This window comes from Ursus maritimus, unplaced genomic scaffold, assembly GCF_017311325.1.
Source record: "Ursus maritimus isolate PB19 unplaced genomic scaffold, ASM1731132v1 scaffold_15, whole genome shotgun sequence".
In the NCBI taxonomy this organism is placed as follows: domain Eukaryota; kingdom Metazoa; phylum Chordata; class Mammalia; order Carnivora; family Ursidae; genus Ursus; species Ursus maritimus.
The window spans coordinates 53,313,166-53,336,390 of record NW_024423897.1 but is presented as its reverse complement, the minus strand read 5'-3'; positions in this window follow the sequence as shown (position 1 = coordinate 53,336,390).

The following is a 23,225-nucleotide window of genomic DNA, read 5'->3' as shown; positions in this document are numbered from 1 at the left end:
GGCTCATCTACAATCTTTATTCCTAGACTTCTGTGTTACCAGTTTTCTTATGTTGTACTTTCTAGATCACTAATTATTCAGCCAAAGGTCTAGTGACTGCCAGATACTTGCCATCTTCCTTTTAAGGCAAAGTGAGTAATCAGAGGCACCACTTGTATTGTGCTTGTTGGGGGCATTTCCCTTTCTCACTGTCCTTCAGGGAAATGCTCGTGTGGGGCTGGCATGCTGCAGCCTTCCAATTTGGGGTGATATTTGTGTATGTGTGCATTATTAGTAAACCACAGGTTTTCTTCTAGAGAGAGCTCACAAGGCTATGAGTGATGGTCAAGCGAGAGCTGTCTATACAGCAGCACTCAATGGCATGAGTCTAATTTATTGTTCTTTCTATTACTTTTGCCTTCAGAACCTTCTCAAGTCCTATGTAATATATGCCAACTTCACTTAAGGATGAAATTCTTTGTGATCGCCCAACCTGATAATGTGGTTGGTCAAATACCACCCCCAAAATAACGACGAGCTTAGGTCTCATGGTTTCTCATGATAATATTTCAGATATATATGGCAGGATAGAAAATACCTTTGTTTTTTTCCCCATAAATATGAATAATTAACTGCAAAGTAGTTATGTTTTTGTTCCAAGATTTTAAGTATCTCTACTGTCATTGCCAGCGCATTGCTTATTCCTCATAGCTATCCACAGGGGGCAACTCAAATCCTGTGTCTAACCTCCCTTATTTGACTTTTATGATATTCAAGGCTTTTTTGCAAAATCTCTACACTCCTTTGCCACATTTTCCGTCTAGTTTCTAAAAATTTTCTCCCATTCTCACTTTTTCTACTTATCCCCAACAGTTCCATGAGATCTGTGGCTTATGCATATGGGCACCACATTTCTATGGAATATGATAAAATAAACAGAAATAAATACATGAAAAAAATCTGTGACGAGGAAACTCCCTGTTTGCCAAGGATTCTGGTGCAATGTTTTCTGAATGAAATGATTTCTTAATTAGGGTAAAAATTTAAATGTCTAATGATGCAATGAAAGTATAGAAGACTGAGTGATAAAATAGTTAAAATGTGAGTGTATCATCAAGCTGGGTATTTCCAAGACTAGACTTAGATGGGAAAAATAGCTAAATTCAGGTTAGATTGAGGTACAAAGTGAAGACTGTTTTGAATTTCTAGAAAGACAATTACCCTTAGTATAAGAATTAACAACTAAATTGAGAAAAGGTAAGATGGGACACTAAACTCTTAAGATCATTAGGAGTCACTCTAAATGCAAGTTACATTCTCTGTGAAAGTATATCAGGGTTTGGTTGCAGTGGGCCAGAAAGAATTACAGCTTGTTAGTTTTCCTTAATTGGCATATATGAGCCTCAATTTACATTTTCTGGCTGTAATTTGGTTTGGAATTATTAAGTGAAATGGAACACTGCTCTTTGACAGCATAACTTTATAATGGTGGATCTTACCATCGATATCAGTGCAAGTAGCTCACATTATTACATCCTGTAGTGAAACAACTTTCAGGTTTCATTGAACAAACCATCACGTCGCCTACGGAGTTGCCTCAAATATTTTTTTTTTTTTTTGTGAAAACTGTATCCAAACATTTACCAAATACCGCAAAACATGTTGCCTATTTCCCTTTAAATTCAACATCAGTGGGCTCGTAAGATTAGTCATGTATCACACGTGGCATGAACGCACTGCTTTTCCGTGATACATTCTACATCCTAATGTATATTTCCTTATCCATTTTGAAGCAAAATAATCCCTGCATATGCAAAAATCCATTAGGTTGGTTCCCCAGAAAGAAAACAGATCTTTTAAGAATTCTTTTTTGTCTCTGCTGTGTCTAGGTCAATGTGCTTGCTCTGAAAGTCCAAGGAATTACTTTTAACTTCAACATTATTTATCTTTGGATTGATAAGCACGATCAGATGCCTCATTTCTGATTCTTCAGCTAAGAAGATAGTTTTATTTTTAAAATCCTGGACCATCATCACCTGATTCTTGATTCTTCTGTTTAAATTAGAAAAATCAAAATATAGTATTTTAAGTTTAAAAAACATTAGTACTTGTAAAACATTTACCTTTGATTAATTTTTCTTATGAATATTGATATATAATGTTGAATGTTTTCATTAGGATTTAAAATTTAAGAGTTTTCTTTATTTTCTATGGCATAATTAGAGTCAATTGCCAAGTCTATAACATGAAATTGTCAAAATTATTTTATTTCCTCTTTCTTTTCCTATAAATGTCCTTCTTTGCTTTGTATTATTACTAGAATGATGTAGCATAAAATCCATAACAGACTTTCATGGTGAGATCACGACATTCAGCATTTATTTTAGCTGATTTTTAGAAAGTATCAGACATGAAATCACTGGAAAAATATCTATGAATCAAAATAATAATCTAAAACTGACATAGGCTAAATACTGTCACAAAATAACTGCAATAAAAACAAAATAACCTCTATAAAATTACCTCTTCCCTGATTTTCCGCTATTCTAGCTTTCACCGATAACACATCCCAGAGGACTTTCTAAAACAAAAAAAATTAATCTTTATTTTCCTCTAATTGAAAATCTTAAATGAACCTGAGCTACTCTCATGGCAAGAAGCCTATCTTCTCATGAAAGCACATCCCATCACAGAGCTTTGGATCACCCTTCCCTTTTGAACTCATCGCTCATCACTAAACTCATGCGTTTATGCCCACCTTTCTCGTGCTATGCATACGTTCTCCTGTTTGATTATCACAGCAACTTTGGGTTAGATCACTAAGGCATGAACTGCTGAAGCCGAGTTCAATTCAAGTGGGAATGTATGGGAAGTTCATTTTAATTTCTTGTCCCATATTACTTTCTAGCCAACTGTATTGGTAATAAAGATAATATTTTATCCACTATTTTCCTTCTGTACTCTACTTCTCAACTGGTTTAAAATCTAGATGGGAAAAGAGTATGATGAAGTTGCTTCATTAAGTCACAACAAACCTCTACATAAGACCTAATCTTTTAGTGGACAAAGAGCTTTTTCAGAGGATTTAATTTTTAAGATCTCCTTAAGTTCCTTAAAAGAGTACAAATGCCCTAAATAAGCGACAAGTTATTAAAACGCCTTTCTAAGTCCAGAGTTGTTCTTTCAGTGTCTTGTTCATAGTAAATGTTCAAAGCATATTGTGAAATAATTAAATGAAGAAAAATAACGGAAAGCCTCTTGACATAAACACAATATATTCTGTAATTTAGCTGGCAAAAGAAAGCTAATAGCTGGCGTTTCTGTTTCTGATGTGACCTAAGATATTAACGTTCCAGGTTAATACGACCTGTGTTGTGTTGTGTTGTAACCATCTTTGTATTACCCCAGCACAAAGTAGAGTTCATCAGACACAGAGTAACTTAATCAATAATTGCTGAAATAGAGATATTTCTGTTTAAAAGGGAACTCTGTAAACTCTGCATTGAAAATACATTAATTTTCTTCAGTAGTTCATTAAAAAAAAAACATGGGTAGAATATAGGCCTCACTTAACCTTTAAGGATTCTGGCTAGAAGCAAAGTGTATCTGTCTCAGTCAACAAAACTCCAAACTCCGCTAAGGGAACAAAGTTATTCCATATTTAGATAACTTTCTTGTGTTCCACTTACACAAACAAAAGAATAACAGCTGTTTATAAATCTCTTTAGCAGTACCTTCTGGCTTGAGAAAACCAAATTTCTAACATAGAGAATGTACCCCAGCCCTAGGAAATCATTTAATCCAATAGGAATTTGGCTATAGCAATTGGCTTCAAGATTTAGCCCTCAATATGTGTTCATTGATCCTAGAAAATGCTATAAGCACATGGGTTAGGATACATACACTAAACAGGAATTTATCTGGTAAGCAATTAGCACAGAATACTTAGAACCTTGGTATGACTCCCCTTCTGTTATAGAAAATAGGATGGCCACATCCTTTGGAAACTGCTGGGTAGTACGTTTTTATTTTTATGTATTTCAAATGTCATTTACTTCCAGGTAAAAGAATCATCAGGACTAATTATCATCAGGGGCTCCATAGTACACTTAAATCAACCCTTCCTTCCCCTCTCTGTACAGCTCATCATTCGTAAGTACCCGGGCTCTGTATCACATTTATATTTGCTGTTTGGGTATTTACGTGTTCAGTGAGATTTCAGTCACTTAACAGGCAGGTATGACTTCACCCAGATCGCAGGTGTCCATGGCATCAAGGCCCCCTGACTGAAAGGGAAGTTAAATGAACATAGGGAGATTGATCTCTGAATAGCTTCTTAGCCCAGCACTCCTAGCTTTAGTATTTATTCTTGTTTTATAGAACACCTCAAGGGGGAAAATAGTACCATGTCTGAAAAACAATTTCATTTTTTTAAAAATTATATTGCTTTCAGTAATTTTAATAACTCAATAGATTTATTCCATCCGCATTTACTTTTTTCAAAACAACATTTACAGGAAGCCTATGCCAGAAAAAAAAAATATAAAAAGAAGTCTGTGTTTATGATAAATTGAAGACACTTATTTGCTTGTCTTTTTGTTATTTGGAGAAAAGGGAAAAAAAGTGTTAAGACAACAAAATGAATAATGTAACATGTTTCTATGACTACAAGAACAGGCATATCGAGCAGGTCCTGTTGTTAGGACATTTGACAAAGTAATAGGCAAAGAAGGAAAATTCACATCTTAGGTATAAAAAAGTTTATATAAACCCTGTAAACAGCTTAGTGCATATCTGAGTACTTATGATTCCATTCTGAATATAGTAATATTCTAATGTAGGTACTGGTAGTAGGTGCATATAAAAATTTTCTGTTTCATTTCATTTTATGTAATCTATAAAAAGGTGTTTGAGTATTACAGAAAAAGACGTCCTCATGGAACTTATGTGACAGTGATGCTTGTATGATCACTAGGAGTGCTGTAAGTCTTATATTTCCTTAGTATGAAAAGAAATGAAACATGTTTTTCCTTTGTCGTGATTAATTTAAGAAACTAAAACACTTTGGAAAATTGGAAGTATTTTCCCCTTGAGATAATCAGAAATGTGAGAGTAGGATCATAAAGTTGGGAAAAGCAATGTGTTTAAAATGAAAACATCAGTGTTTGAGTCCTGTCTCCCGTCTATGATCTAGATCCATTTTCTCCTCTGTGAAATGAAATGAGTTGGTCTGAAAGGATCAGTTCTCTTCAAACACTGTATGATATATATTCCAGACACCAACCTAAGTCTTCTGTCTTAGAAGTTGCTCAGATTCCATGGAGACCATCTAGACAAGCCAAAGCCTCGCTTCTCTGACTCCCAAGAAGGACCTAGTAAGCCCACATTCTTCAGCACCTATTTTATCACCCTTTGACAGAATGTTAGAATAGAGTAGAAGGTAGCTAGTCATTGCTTTTAGAGAGTCTTTTTAGTCCTGGAGATATGACACATCACATATTCTTTTTAATCTGTTGTGCTAAGCCCCTCTTCCCATGATTATCCCTAACAGAGAGCCCAGCATACTGACTGACGATTATGCATTTACTATTCTCTTTCCTCACTAGACTGCAAACATCATAAAAACATCATAAAAAATATAAATGATATCAACTTTTTAAAGATTTTATTTATTTATTTGATAGAGAGAGCGCGCACAGAGGGAGAAGCAGACTCCCCACTGAGCAGAGAGCCCAATGTGGGGCTCGATCCCAGGAGATCATGACCTGAGCCGAAGGCAGATGCTTAACTGACTGAGCCATCCAGGTGCCCCAATATCTATTTTTGACATTGAATCCCTAGTGTCCTGTGCAAGAAATGGGATTTAAGGTATCTGCAATGAGGTATTGGGTAGAAGAGAGCTCAAAGTGCAAGGAAATAAAAAAGGCTTAATCAATCTAATGAATAGTGAGTCAATAGTTGGTTTTGTTTCTTCATTGTTCCACTAAGTATATTATGCACTTTGTTTTGTTTTTCTTAGTATTGCCGCTACTGAAATTTTCATGAATTTATACAAAATATAAATTTTCTTAAAATCAGCTATTTTTATCACTAAAATAACCTCTCTACAATGTCTTGAGATTCTCAATACCATAAGAATTGCTCAGCCAAGAATAAAGGGTCAAGTAACCTCTCTTCTATTAGAACACGACCATGGCCAGTCAACAGGTCTCCTGTTTCAGGCCTTCTTTGGAAAACGGATGATTAAGATTAGCTTATTTAGAATACAACTTCAGCACGTAATTTCACCACATAGTTGTTCTTTTCAACTTAACACAAAAGAAACTTGAAATAGAAGCACCTTTAATTTAACAAATGCAGTTATTACATACAAATTAGAAATACATTTGCATTTGATTGAACAGTTATTTATTATTTGCTATGTTGTCTTCACAATATTCTTCCGTTGGCAGATAAAAATATATTGCCTGTGTTAAGATTTAATAGCTGTAAACTAATAAAATGTCACTTAATTAGAAAATAACTTATTAAGTTAGCTTGCTTATCCTATGGTATGATTTGATAGCTTGGGTAATTTATATATCTCTTACTTTGCTTATTAATTTCTACATAAATCGTGTANGGTTTAGATGCTTTTATTCCTAAATTATATAATCTTTATGCACCTGGGCCAAACAAATCCCAGTGTCTGTAGGATAATCAGACAAAGTTAGCAAAACACCTGAGTCTGTAACAGCTGGTGCAGTAAAGCATAAGTGCAGGTTGGACTCTTAAAAACTAGTGAAGTCTTTACCATCTTGAGGGTTTGGGCAACAATAACAGTAACTACGAAGTAACACAAAGAAACCAAGTTATACCTAATTCTGCTTCAGTAGAGCCACTGAAAATGTACATACAAAAATAAATATAATTTAGACCTACTTCTTTTCAGTCTCCCTGTTGCCCTTCTCAATTTCAGTTAAGTAAGCTAAAGCAGGGTAGCAAATTGCCATAATCAAATGTAGGAAATGTATGTCTTTTTTTTTTCCTGTAAGATAAGCAAAGCCATCTTGATGTATCAGCTTGAAGGAGGTAGAGCAGACATGTAAAGAACATTATCAAAATTCTTATAGCCTAACTCCAAAAGAATCTCAAAGCAAAAAGAAAACCAATTTAGTTCTAACTTAATTGGATGAAATCTAAGAGTAATCTATTGCAGACTGTTTTGAAATTACCCTGGTGTTTGGCTTTTACAACATATGTACTCAAGCTTCTCAGAAGACTGATTGTTTCAAGTATTTTGCATGCAAATTCACCATAAATAGAGAAGTGTGTACAATACGAAATGCAGAATGTTGAACTTGGTCCTCAGTATGCTCCTGCTGAGTGAAGGGAGCTCTTTGAACAATTACCATAGCAGATATTTATACTTTTACAATATAGAGAGAACACCTAATATTTTCCAGAGTCATTCTATCTATCACCTATCCATCCATCCATCCATCTATCTATTATTATTTATTTATTTATTTATTTATTTATTTATTTATTTATTTATTTTTGGGAGAATATCTCTGTCCTGTTTTCTGCTTTCATTAAGAGCTATAACCCTTACTAGTAGATTCCATGCACACGGTCTCCTTTCTTATTCCAAATTCTGACTTCTGCCCCTTATTTCCTCAGGAATTGTTCTAACAATTTCAGCAAATACCACCATATCACTACATTTGGAAGCCACTTGCTCCATTTGGGAGGCTTTTACTCAGTTGGCTTCTGTGACATTCATTCATTTTCTAACCTTTGCTGTCATCCTCAAGGTTCCTTCTATTGTAATTCTTTAAACTTCTTCCCCCTCCTTCTCCCCACCCCCACTCCCCTTTGGTTATTATTAACTACTCCCAAATGTATAATTCTCTCCCATAACATCCTTGAACTTTAAATTTCAATATCCAACTGTCTGAAGGACGTGTAGCAGGAATAACTTCACACATTGCTATATCAATACATATAACATATACATTTGAACTCATCATCTTCTCTGAAATTTGTTCCTCTGTCTTTATTCAAATTTTTCAGGCTTTGGCACAATCATCCACATGTAAATTCGGAAGCTCTGAAATTATCCTGGATTTCTCTCTCATCATCGTTTCCAATCAACTAAAATTCCTTTCTTTTAAATCCTCTGTTTATCAATGCATCTTATCACCTCTGTATCTATCAACCCTGCTCAGACTCTTTTCCCATTTCTTTAGAACAGTTGTGATTGAGTGTGCCACCCTGTCTCCAACTTCTGCTTCAAATCCATATTTTAAAGAACTGTCAGATTGAACTAAATGAAATAAAAAAATTGAACAGCAATGGTTTTCAAAGTGAAGTCCACAGAACAGCAGGACCAGAATTAACTGGGAAATTGTCTGAAATGAAAATCTCAAGCTTCATCCTCAAACCACCAAATCAGAAATTCTGGATATGGGGCCCAGAATCTTTGTTTTACAAGCTGCCCATGTGATCCTGATGTACGTTCAAGTTTGAGAACGGTTATTCTACAGCATAAAATCTAGGATACCTACTCATACCATGAAGACTTGTTTTCTGCTCCTCGCCTACTTGTTTTTTCTACTTGAAGTAGCCTAGCCATCTTTACTCATCTGAATTCTTCAAGGCAGTCGTTTAGACTGATCAGATATCCTCACTTCCACAATTTCATTCCTGATTCCCACACTCTCTCTCTTCGTGAGTCCTCTAGTTTTTGGTGCATAGCCCTATAATTTCTTGGCTCACAAATTCCATTAGCCACAGTTCTCCACCCTGAAGTGCCTGCTCTCTGGGCTGAATGATGGTGTGTTATTTATTTCAGCATCCCTAAATTTCAAGCACTTCACATAGGGAAAATCCAAGTTGCTTATGAACTAATGAAAAAGCACCCAGCCTCAATACAAGTAGGGAAACGTAAATTAAAACATCAATGAAATAGCACTACACACAGCACATGAACAAGAATCAAAAAGTCTGTTACTTCTTAGAGCTGGTGAGGATATGGAGCAACTAAAACTCTCATCCATTGTGGAGGGAAGTGGGGTGGAGTGGAAATGATCGTAACCATATGGAAAGGATCTTGGCACTTCCTGATACGACTGAAAATCTGAAAACCAATAGCAGTACCCCAGCAATTGCTCCTTTCCATATGTACCTAGAAAACTTCCACATATGCCCACCATAAATATTCACAGCAGCTTTATTTACAGTAGCCAGAAGTGGGAAAAATAATAGCTCATCAATGGCCTGCTTTCCTTTCCAAAATGAAAAAAACAAAAAAAGAAAGACATTGTGAGGACCTCCCTGTGCAATCACCATTAAATTAATTAAATAAAGTGTAAGGAAAGGTGAAAAGAGGGGATAGGTTTATGACCACTGCAATTTTTTGACCTCTCCAGGTGGCAGTATAATTAGTTAAATCACAGGGTGAAGCTTCTCCAGTACTCAGGAAGGTGAATGACAGGATTGTGACACAGGGTGAAGAGGAAAATACTAACTTATCAAGACTTTAAAGGGAATGTGGTGTTTTTCCTTCCTCTAATACACCCAAAGGATAACATAATATTTAGTTTTCACCCCCTACCTCCAGTCTACCAAATAACTGGAATGCAAAAGAAAAATATATTAATAAAATTTGATTTTCCTTACCTTATAGTAAATCCATAAGACATTTATGTTGCTGTTAGCAAAAACAACAAGAGCAACAAAAACCAAATCTAAATGCAAGCATGAAAAAATGCATTCTGTAAGAGCGGGCAAGATTTTCTGATCAGAAGTTGAACAGAACTAGTTCTGTATCTGATCGTGGATCCAGGTTTTGTGCTTGAGCTGGTGCTAGTCCTCTTGCATGGTTCTTACATTAGCAGGAAGGTCATCTATATTGACAAAATGCCACAAGTTTTAATACACAGTGTATTTTAGAATTACGCTTTCTTCTTGTACGGGATTCTTATTCAGGACTGATACAGGGCAAGAAAACATGGAAGAAAGGGGAAAGCAATTTCTCCTCAGTTGTTCTTAAGAGGAAGCAATTAAAGATTTTTAAATCAATACGCATAAGAGCCACAGAGTAAAACCTCATTAATTGTGTAAAGATGGGGCAGTAATCATTACAAAAGAAGAAGAAGAAGGAAGAAAGCATTTCCCTCTAGGAAAAAAATCATGATGGTTCCATCTGACATTTAAAGTTCAATGATCTGAAAATGAGTTGATTTATTTTATATACTATAGCACCGTTTAGAAAAGAAAAGCTATGTTGTTGTTGATTTTTAAGATTTTATTTATTTATTTGAGAGAGACAGAGAGAATGAGCGAGAGAGGGAGCACAAGCCAGGGGTTGTGAGGGGAGGCAGAGGGAGAAGTAGACTCCCCGCTGAGCAGGGAGCCAGAGGACATGGGGCTCAATGACCTGAGCTGGGATCATGACCCGAGCCGAAGGCAGATGCTTATTTAACCTACTGAGCCACGCAGGCACCAAAAGCTATGTTTTTTAAATACTGCTTTTGGTGGGTTTTAAAAGTGGACGAGCTCAATCAGAAATTTAACAGCTTGAAATGTTAATAGAAAAAGAGAATTCAATCGAAGTAAATAAAATTTGTTTTTACATCACAGATTTCATAGGGAAAGGTGCTTCAAAAACCATTATGGTCACAACATTCAAATAACAATTATATAAGGTGGCAGACAGAGCACCTGTTAAAACCGTAAAGTCAAGGTAAACTTTGACACCATGAAAACACTGGCCTGGGAGATAAACAGTAGCAGAAAAATGGCAAAGACTAGAACAGGCCATGTGCATACTGTGTTTTTATGTGTATGTTTGTGTACGTGGGCAGGAGGATATTTCCCTCTCAGATACTATGGACATGCAAACAAGCACCCTAGTCATTTTAAATTATGTATTTCTGCATTTCTACTCTAAATAGACATCAACTAGCATCACTGTCCTTTGGAATAAAAACATTTCATATCCAGAATTAGTTATGCAACAGCAGATTATATATTTGCCAGTGCCTTCTCAGACAAGCAGGAGTGTTTCTGATGAGAGAAATAGCACTAACTGGCACGTGCTGAAGTTTTTGGTGCATGAAACACACCCGGTGCTGGGATTTGCCCACGAAGCGCGTTGTTAGAATTCAATGTGCACTGTTTCTCCATTTCCCTCCATGTGGCTCAGAAGGAGGGGCTTGACTCCTCAAATATCCACAGTAAAGAAGGTAAGACTTGCCCAGAGATCTCATGTATCATGTTTTCCATATTTTCAAATATTTAAACCCACATAATATTTTAAAGATTTATTTATTCATTTGAGAGAGAGAGAAAGAGAGAGTGCATGGGGGAGGAGCAAGGGGAGAGGTAGGAGAGAATCTTAAGCGGACTCCCAGCTGAGCGAGGAGATAGATACCTGTCTCTATCCCACGACCTGAGATCATGACCTGAGCCGAAACTCTTAAGAGAGTTTACTGAGGCGCCCCTAAACCACATAATTTTAAAACAAAATACACAAAGTAAATCTTAATGGCATGTCTATATACCTATCAGAGATGAGGCTCTCATGAATTAAAATATTTTGTTTCAAATGAGAATTTGGGCAAAAATGATGAGAATAATTATAAGCATTACATTCATATAGATTGAGTATGGGTTTTATTATTAATAAAAAACATATCTTTTTGTATGGTACTATGTAAATACCATAATAGATAAACAAAAATATATTTTTGTGCAAATTACTCATATACACATATTGTATTTATGTGTGTCCGTATGTTTGTATTTGAATATTTCTGTGTGTGTTTATTATTTTGACATTCTTTGTTTTGAAGTGACTGTTTCAGTTTTTACCCACTTCTCACAGTCTTTTTCCTGTTTCATTGTAGAAATGTAAAAACTATATTCAGGAAGCTACAGTCAGAAGTAGGCATGGGTTTATAGGACATTAGAAATAGGAACAGAGTTTAGTGCTCTATAAATGGCCTTACAAAGCTGATTTAGGAAGAAAGCAGAGGGCTCCCCTGTGGGAGAAGGTGTACGTGGTGGTGAGTCATGATGATGAAACTAAATGCTGATAGTATCATCTGCCCTCCAGTTGTCTACTGTCTTTTACATTGAAGTATTTTCTGAGCCTTAGTGCTGTCTCTCCCCTGGCAGCCTATGTCATGGTTACATTGCAGATTGAATTATGTACCCCAAAAACATACATTAAAATCCTCACCCTTGTACCTGTGGGTATGAAAACTTATTTGGAGAGAGGTTCTTTGCAGATCTCATTACAATGTCGATTAAGATGAGGTCATACTGAAGTCAGGTGAGCCCCTAATCCAATGTGTCAAGTGTCCTCATAAGAAGAGGAGAAGAGATACAAAGAGACATACATTGGGGCACCTGGGAGGTGCAGTTGGTTAAGTGTCTGACTCTTGGTTTCAACTCAGGTCATGATCTCAGGGTTGTGAGATTGAGCCCCATGTTGGGCTCCAAGCTCAATGTGGAGTCTGCTTAGTTTTCTCTCTCTCCCTTTCCCTCTGCCCCTCCCCTCTACGCTCTCTCTCTCTCAAATAAATAAATAAATACTAAAAAACAAAACAAAATAAAACACGTGAAGTCAATGTGCACAGAAGGGAGAATATCATTGGGCAATGGAGGCAGAATTGGAGTGATACGTCTACAAGTTGAAGGTTGCCAATGACATCAGGAACTGAGAGAAAGACCATGAAGCCGAGTGTCTTGTGGGGACTTCAGAGAGAGGGAGAGAGCAAGCCCCTGCTATCTTGATTCAGAACATATAGCATCAAAAATGTGAGCGAATGAATTTCTTTTGTTTTAAGCCATCCAATTTGTGGTCATTCGTTACAACTGCTCTAGGAAACACACGTGATAAGAACAGACCGTGATATGTTAACTGAACTCAACCACCCTTTTAAATATTTGAAAACCATATCTATTTAAACCACTGAGGTGAAGGATGTGCCTCGTGTATTATTAATCACTCATTTTTTTGGAAGAGATAATTACAAACAAGTCTGATGAGACTTTGCTTGATGAACAAATACACTTCTGCGCTAGTGACACTGAAAACAAGTTTGCTTTGACCATAGAAATTGTGGAAGTAGCCTCCTAGATCCCCTGCGGGGGCAGGGGTGATGAGATTGTGTCAGAAATGGGAGGAAGGAACCTGCTTTCACTTTGGGATAGCAAATCCACAGGACCTCCTTATCTTACAGAGACTGGCACTGTGCATAGAACAGTCCGTTGACATTTGGCAGTTAATGGAGCTGAGCCTTCTCATACAATGGTAGAAGATATTTTCAAGAACTTCTATGGCAAATATACAGATGAATACGTAGATAAACATGTGACTTGCATTTGCTCTTGTCTTAGCCTTTATGGTATATTTCCCTGAATTATCTGAAACTTAGAGTAATGCTCCGAGTTATCCCTTTTCCCTTCGTGTTGTAGACTCTGGCAAATGATCTTGGTTCTATTTTTCTGAAAGGCAGAAAGGTCAAACAGAAGCCAACTGTTCTTTTTACTTTTGTTGCATTACAAACTCTCCCCAATTCTGTTTATTAATGATTCCAACAAATGACCAAAATTTAAGCATCCTAGAACAACTGGCTTACATTTTCCATAATTTTTGTGGACCAGTGTATTCGTTTTTATTACTGTCCAGTTACCAGAAACTTAGGAGCTTGAACAACAACCATTTATTATCACAAAGTTCTTGCGGGTTTGGAGTCCAGCCATGAAATAGCTGGGCTTGCTGCTCAAGGGTTACACAGGCGGCTTCCATCTCCCAAGCCAGCAGAAGAAATGTCTCTCAGTGATGCTACCACAGACTCTTGTAAAATATAATCACAGGTTAGAACATGGCATGATCAAGGGAGTGAATATCCTGTTATTCACAACTCTTGCCCACACTCAAGGGGAGGGGAATATACAGGGTGTGCGCTCCAGGCTGGGGGCACCTGGGAGCCTTCTTAGAATTCCGCCTACATCAGTCAGGAATAAGGAAAAATAGTTTCTGGGTCGTTCTCATTTGTCTGGGTCTCTCATGCGGTGCAGTCAGCTGTCAGCTGTGTGAAGGCATCTGCAGGTTAGGCTGGGCTGTACACCCAAGATAACTTACATGCTGGCATTGATGTGGGCTGTCATCTGGGAGATGTGAGCAGAGAAATTACACATGGACTGTAAATATGGGGAGTCAGGCTTTGACATGGCAATTGTCCTCTTCTGAGTCAAATATCCATATAAATCAGGCTGAAGCAGCATGGTCTCTTCTGATCTGGCCTTGGAAATCTCACTGTGCTATTTTTCCTATACTCTACTGGTTATATTGGTTTCAAATCCATTAGATTTGAGAGTAAGGAATCCTTGGTGGGAGGAGTGTCAAATAATTTGTAGGCATACTATAAAACTACCATGGGACATTAGAACATAAGGACAGTTGCTGAAGTTATTGACCTCTATGCGGCTCTGTATAAAAATGATAGTAATACCTACTTAGAAATCTTACAGTAAGAAAATATGAAATATGGCAAAGATAGATATAATTAGGACACAACAGCACCTGTTATGTTTTGTTGTAATTTCCCCAACATTTGTCATTTTACCCTTCACCTGTTATTTCACTAAGGATCTTTTCCTGATTCTATATCAAAAGAAGGCATACCTCTTGCTTTCCCTGAAAAGTGGTTGTGTAATGTGATAGTGAGTGTTCACTGACTAAAGAGTCCGGGTTTTGGGATAATTCATATGCTTGTAGGTTCACAGGCACTTTAGCTTGGTCAAATTAGATCAGTCTACAGCCAAAAAACAGAGCCCAATCATGCAAACGCTGGAGATTAATTTTCCCATTTTCCTTGTTATTACCTGTAGCTGAAGCAAGAAGAGACTCCATGGTCACCACCCTCCACACAATTTTAAACTTTTCTTTCTCAATGTTACCTCATATAAAGCAACAATTCTCAACACTCTTCAATATTCATAAATATTATCACAAAGTACAGTGTTTTTCAGTCTGTATTTGGTACAACTCATATATTTAATTGAATACCCATAGGAGTTTGAAGTTTGAATAGTTAACTCTGTTTCTATACAATTTTTAAAAATTTAAATATATACTTGCTAATGTTTCCTTTCTTATTTTTTTATTTTAATGATTTGAACAGTATTTACCTAATTAATATCTTTTAAATGAATGGCTATTGGCCAGTTAACTAAAAGATCCTTTAACTTCTTTAATTTAAAGTCATCTTTTCCTTCTAACATAGGAGGAACTTTTCCAATTAGTAAGGATGATGGCACTTATAATCAGAGAAATGGAGTCGCAAGTGAAGTTAGTAATTAATGCCTATATAACTAAAATGCCCATATAAATAGTTTTAGTGTTATAGTTCTCACCATTTATGACTAAGGGACATTAATAAAATAGTACGTATATATAGTTATATGAAGCTGGAATTTATTTTCCATTGATAGTCTATGAGAGGGTGATATTTAATTATAAAATGTGCATAAATTAAAAATCTTAACCTGCAAAACTATGAGCCTGCTTTTTCTTGGCAAATGGGAAAATATACAAAATCAGTACTTTTTACACATCATGACATGTTTAAAACTTGTATCATTTACCACTTCATGCACAAGTGATTTTGATACTGAGTAGCTTGGACTTCATGTTGGGATTGAAAGTGCTGTTTTTCTTTGTTTCCTTACAGCTCCGTGGTTTCCCCTGGATCCTTTGCAGGTTCTACAAAGCTGTGACTGAGAGGCTCCTGGGATGGGTCCCCAGAGGAGATTCATTTAACCTTCCCACAGTTCTCGGGATGTTTATTTTAAATGTTTTTCCCATAAGCACTTTATGTGTTAGAACAGATCCCTGGGCTCTAATAACTCAGAAAAGCTTGCATTTGACTTTCAGCCAAACCCCTTTACAAGCATATGTTCTCCCAAAATGCCAAGTTTGAAATTGTCACTACACAAATTCATTGTGAAACTTCAATTTATTATGCAGAATGGGAAATAGGAATAGACCTATTAATCTATCAAGAGAGCAAGGGAAGTTTTAGTTACAATGTTTTCCTGGTACAGACCCAGCTCATTACTTACTGTAAATCTCCCCCTGCTACCCAAGATTATTTAAACTCTTGATTCTGGATGCTGATAACAAGCACAACACAAAATGCACCGCTTCCATTTATTTTCAGATAACTGTTGGGAAGATGAGAAACACTTAGGAATAATATTCCAAACCAATTAAGTGAAATGGCTTAATGGAAATGACTCATAGAGAATTGAAAATGTTACTGTGACATGTCTTATGTATACCCACGTGTAGTTTTCTTAATATTCCAGCATCAAATATATGAAAGGACCTCTAACTTGGTTTAAGTCATTCAGAACTACTTTACCCGTTATGCGCTGGAAGTCTACAAGACAGAGCTATTGTTTCTTGGTCTAACTGCACTGGACATCTATTGCAATGATGAGAGGCTGTAATTAAATGCAGAAAAAAAAATGCTCATCATGTACCTCAAAGGGAAAAAACTAACAACCAAACTTTATTATCACTACTCGCAGATAAAAATCCTAATTCATTCATGTCGCACCAACCTTCTAATCCTGCCCGTATCTCTCTAAACTGTACTATATAACTTGCCTCCTTGTCTCATTGAGCATCTTTTTTAAAAATGATTTTATTTATTTACGTATGAGATTGAGAGAGAGAGAGAGAGAGAGGATGAACAGGGAGAATGGCAAGGGAGAGAGGGGAAGTGAGAGAAAGAATCTCAAGCAGACTTCGTGCTGAGTGCAGAGCTGACACAGGATTGGATCCCATGACCCTGAGATCATGACCTGAGCCAAAATCAAGAGTTGGACTCCCAAATGACTGAATGACCAGGAACGGGCCCCCAATTGAGCGTCGTATCTCATTATATACAAACATATCAATACCTGCTAAAATTTTTGTCCTTGCACAGAGTTCTGTCTGGACTATGGGTGGCACATGTTTACTCAATCCACAAACACCCAGATCAATGAAAAGATAGTTTCTCTAGATGTATTTGCTCTATTTTCAATGTTCTTATCATAATTTAAATTTCTTTAAGATAGGGGCTGTTTCTTTTTAAGATTTGCACTCTCTTGGTTTGACAAATAATAGGCTCAGTGAAACTAGCTAAGTATCTTCTCCAGTTGGATTGCCAGGGGTTTAAATTCAAAGTCCACCATTGACTATGTACTGTAGATCAATGGTAGACTAGCCATCCACAAGCTATTTGGTACTTCTGCTCCTATGCAGTCCACAAACTTCAAATGAAAGATTAATTGAGGTTTTCATATAGAAATCTCATAACATCCATACTAAACATTACCTTCTTCAAGTTTGCAAAAGCTCAAGGAACTATGTTTTTTCAGTTAATTTCCTTAGATTTATTTAATGAGCCTTCTTTATTTCAAGTTACTGGAATTTAAAAATTTTTGTGAAATTTACATTTGCTATTATTTATTGTGTTTTTATAAAACGGGATCACTGTTTTGAAAATTAAGTGCAAGTATGCCATAGTTTAAGAGCTGCATGACCCATATTTCATGTTAACATTTTTGATATCAGATTGTATATAAGTTTAATTGTAAGTATTTTTTTAGAGAGTGATGAATTTTACATTATATGGCATCTTAACGTCAATTAAAATAAAGCTATATTCATCACTAAATTTTACTTAACTAATGATGTATTATAATAATAAACAGGATTAAAAGATGACAAAATGCAAATTTATAGTTGTTAGGCAACTAACCTTGCTAGTAAAGGGATACTGAAGAAACAGGAAAAATATGAAAGTGCTATGAATGTATGAAAAATGAATTTTATTGGAAAAGTGACCTTAGAACTGTAGTCTAGTCTGCCATAAGTCTGAAATGAAAGTAGATCTTATAGAGGCAACCTAGGATTTTTTGCATAACATTCAAGGTTTCTTTCTCATTAATTTATTGAATTTTCCTAAGGGAGGGCTTAAATAATGATTTTTCACTATAAGCATTCAGTTTAGCAACTAAAGAAGAGAAAGAAAAGAAAATTATGGGGCCATTATTCAAAGTTGTTCATTCCTTTGCAAAAACTGGAAAAAGTCACAGTTATCCTGAGAGGCTCATAAAATGTGATGGAAAGTTATGACAAATATCTCAGACAAAAAGAAAAACCAAGTTTTTGTAAAAAATCTTTTGTCTGATGACATGATTTTTGTTCTTTATTATTATTGTCAGACCTATGGCAGAAAAAATTATACTCTTTATCAAAAAAGTTAGAACTTCATGAAAACTTCAGTGTGCAATGCTTGGTATGGTGGTAGAAAGTACTTGAATAAAAATATTTGTGACATTTTCTCTTCAGAGAGAAAATTAGGAGATAAAGGATTTTGTTTTCTTATCTTTTGTGAACTGTGAGGTAGTGTGATTCATTTATGTATTGACATACCAGAAATAAAGTAATAAAACTCACTGTTTGAAGAATCTATGCATTTATGTGTATGTGTCAAACTATGAACTATTTTATGTAAATTCAATAGCCAATCATCAATAATTTACTCCTTGATTTTGGTTTCTTTTTGGAAAAATGTAAATCATGATCTTTGATTGTATATGATTTCAATGTGCTGTAAAAAATCAGACAGAGCAAGGGGAAAATCAGGATACAACTTTGTTTTTTCTCACTCAAAAATCCACTAGTCATCAAAAAAATACATTTATCATATATGAGTTTTGAAGTGATGGTTGAAATAAAATTTGTATTTGAATGACTTTCATTGTGTCAACAGCTATTAATTATAGGATTTCAAGTATATTTCAAGAGCTTCAAATCCGGTATGCATCAGAGTTATAAATTACCATCCTGAAAGATCGAAATATATTATTTTCGTGTAAAAGTAAACTGATTTAAAGTTTTCAGAAAATATTTCAGGACAAAAAAAGAACAAAATTGTGATCCACATGGTTTGATTTCCAGGATTTTAACTCTTTCTAAAAATTTGCTGATTCCTTGTACATGTCAGATTTTTTGAAATGATTAGATATTATTGGCATAATTAAAATTTCTTAAAATAATTAATAATTCTATAAATACTTTGTAGAATCAAATCATGGGTTAGAAATTTAGTCTTTCATTTCCTGTTTCATCCAAATTTGAAACATTCTTCCAGATTTTGAAAGTTTTTTGATTATTCCCAGAATATCTAATGATATATTTTTAGTAAGAAAATTTCTGTATACATTTTGTGCTCATGTTACCTTAATCTTTTTAGTCAAAAGCTCTGTAATTTTTAGGTCCCTATAGCTCTTTTTTTTTTTATGGTTGACATTCTCCTTGGTAACTATGATGTTTTTGGGTTTCAAAACTATGGCAATCTTAATATTTTATTTTTCCAAGAGCAATTAATAACTCTTAGAAGGGATTGAGAAAGGAAAAAGAGTGAACGTCTTGGAAAGCAGGTTAGTAAGTTGGTTAGAAAAATGTGAACAGAAGCTGGTCGGCCTGTCATTATATGCTGCTTCGGAGAGACACAGAGGAGATAGATATTTGCATTTAAATAGGAGTCAAGTTAGGACAGGCACTTAGGGCAAAAGGAAAGCATTGTGGATGTTTGAAGGGAGTGTGCTTCAGATAAGAAAAGGTCCTTCTCCCAAGCTACTTTTCTCAAAATGCGATCTATGAACCAGCAGCCCATGCGATCTGTGAACTTTTAGAAAAACAAATCTTAAGTTTCCACCCAAAACGTGCTAAATCAGAGCTTTGGGGGCAGGGACCAGCAATCTCTGTTTTAAGAAGCACTCTAACTAAGTAATGCTGATGCACGCTGACGTTTGGGTGAATTTATTTGTAGAGAGAGGGGATAATGTTAAAAGAGTACGATTTCGATATCAAGATTTTGGAGCTGGAGTGTTAGTCCCAGATAAATGAATGCTCGATATGGAATGATGAAAAATCACCAGACAATGAAGAAAGAGGTCAAGGAATGGAAACATGTGTTGCACAGATTATACCTGTTGACTCATCCATCAGTCCATCAAAAAAGATCCTAAAAGTCCTATTGGGGAGAAATTCATGCGTCGATGGCAAGTATTTTCAATAAATCTGGAGAAATTGGGACTAAAATGAGACTTCATAAAGGCTACTTCTTTCTCTAAAAGAAATTTTGTTACTAAATTTTAAGTAACAAAAACGAGTAATGGACACACTATTCCACCTCAGGCTGCATGATATATACAGTGGGACAAAACCTAATTTAAAAAATTAAAAAAATAAAAATAAAATAAAATAAAATAACAAGACCAGGCAAGAATGAGCAGATCACAGGAGACATGTGACTCAGGGTTGTAGACTGAAATACATTTCTTCATGAAATACATAGATTTTTTTTTTTCCTAGTGGAACATTTTCATTTTAGAAAACAAAATACTTGCCATCTTGAGCAAAACATCAGATTATGCCATGTCCAGGGGTCAAAATTGGAATTTTTCTTTTCATGGTGGTGCTGTACATAAAAAGAACAAAAACTCAAAAGCATGAATTAAAATATTTACAAATTTACACAGATCAGTCGATTGCTTCATGTAGGTCTTCACTCAATCTTCACATAATTATGGATTCTTTTTTTGACTAACTTCTCAAAAAAAAATCCCCATCACTCTCAACCTCTTATTATTTTCTCAATCACTTATCACTCAGATTTATTTTGTATTCAAACCACTTGGCAGAGCCCTGCATAACAATATGCTTTTATATTTTACTTGTATTGTCTTCCTTAGCACAGACTGTTTCATGAGGTTAAGGACCTCACCTTGTCTGTCGCTATCATTAATTCTGAGCATAGTTTCTGATACATATCCAGCCCTTGGTTACTTTTGTTGAATAAATAAATGAACACATTAATGACTCTGATTTTGATGCTGCAGTGATAAAGGTGTTTCATTAGATAGCATGACATATTTATTTTTACATCAGAAATCATCAGTACTGGCAATCAATGCTTATTTCTTAGCTACTACAATATTTTATTTTATTTTATTTTTATTTTATTTTTAAATTTTTTAAGCCACTGCAATATTTTAAAGCATTCTCTAGGGAAAAAGTATGCCACTTTCCTTAGATCTTGAAAGATCGCTGAGAAAAAAAAATTAAGAAACTTTGTTTAGAGAAAATAAATTTAAAAACAGAATGAAGCTTTTATTTTATTTTTTAAAAAGAATTTATTTATTTATTTGTCAGAGAGAGAGAGAAAATGCACAAGTGAGGCAGTGGGAGGCAGTCAGAGGGAGAAGCAGGCTCCCATTGAACAAGGAGCCCAATGAAGGACTGGATCCTAGGATCCTGGGATCATAACCTGAGCCAAAGGCAGCTGCTTAACTGATGAGCCACCCAAGCATCCCCAGAATGAAGCTTTTAAAATCATTCCTTTATATAAAAAATTGTAGAAGTAAAATAAAAACCAAATCATATCTCATCATCTGAGGTAACCACATTTAACAATAGTCTATTCATTTGTATTTATGGTAATAAAATAACTTTATATTATAATACAAATACTATACCTATATTTACATATTTCATTATGTTGTTTATTAACATGACTTGCATTTTTTAATAATATTTATTATATTATGCTAGTCACCATACAGTACATCCCTAGTTTTTGATGTAAAGTTCCATGATTTATTACTTGCGTATAACACCCAGTGCACCATGCAATACGTGCCCTCCTTAATACCCATCACCAGCCTATCCCATTCCCCCTACCCCAAAGCCCTCAGTTTGTTTCCCAGAGTCCATAGTCTCTTGTGGTTCTGTTTATCCCCCCTTTCTTCTTCCCTTTCTTCTCCTACCGATTTTCCTACTTCTTATGTTCCATACATGAGTGAAAACATATGATAATTGTCTTTCTCTGCTTGACTTATTTTGCTTAGCATTATCTCCTCCAGCCCCGTCCATGTTGCAGCAAATGTTGAGAAATCATTCTTTTTGATGGCTGAGTAATATTCCATTGTATATATGGGCCACATCTTCTTTTTTTTTTTTTTAATAATTTTTTATTATATTATGTTAGTCACCATACAGTACATCCCCGGTTTCCGATGTAAGGCTCAATGATTCATTAGTTGCGTATAACACCCAGTGCACCATGCAATACGCGCCCTCCTTACTACCCATCACCGGCCTATCCCATTCCCCCAACCCCTCCCCTCTGAAGCCCTCAGTTTGTTTCTCATAGTCCATAGTCTCTCATGCTTCATTCCCCCTTCTGATTACCCCCCTTTCTTTATCCCTTTCTTCCCCTACCGATCATCCTAGTTCTTATGTTCCATAGATGAGAGAAATCATATGATAGTTGTCTTTCTCTGCTTGACTTATTTCACTTAGCATTATCTCCTCCAGTGCCGTCCATGTTGTAGCAAACGTTGAGAACTCGTTCTTTCTGATAGCTGAGTAATATTCCATTGTATATATGGACCACAGCTTCTTAATCCAGTCATCTGTTGAAGGGCATCTTGGCTCCTTCCACGATTTAGCTATTGTGGACATTGCTGCTATGAACATTGGGGTGCATATGGCCCTTCTCTTCACTACGTCTGTATCTTTGGGGTAAACACCCAGTAGTGCAATGGCTGGATCATAGGGTAGCTCAATTTTTAACTTTTTAAGGGACCTCCACACTGTTTTCCAAAGTGGCTGTACCAACTTGCATTCCCACCAACAATGTAGGAGGGATCCCCTTTCTCCACATCTTCTCCAATAATTGTTTGGACCACATCTTCTTAATCCAGTCATCTGTTGAAGGGCATCTCAGCTCCTTCCACAATTTAGCTATTTTGGACAATGTAGGAGGGATCCCCTTTCTCCACATCCTTTCCAACAGTTGTTGTTTCTGCCTTGTCTATTTTTGCCATTCTAACTGGCATAAGGTGGTATCTCAATGTGGCTTTGATTTGAATTTCCCTGATGGCTAATGATTTTGAACATTTTTTCATGTGTCTGTTAGCCATTTGAATGTCTTCATTGGAAAAGTGAACATGACTTGCATTTTTACTCAACAATATGACATCAAATTCCATGAAAATAAATACAGATTAAATTTATTCTACTTAATGGCTACATTATTTTGCAATGCAAGTTTGTATCATAATACAGTTAACTAATATTAAGTGTTAAAGCCTTAATTTGTCTCCAAAATCATACAATA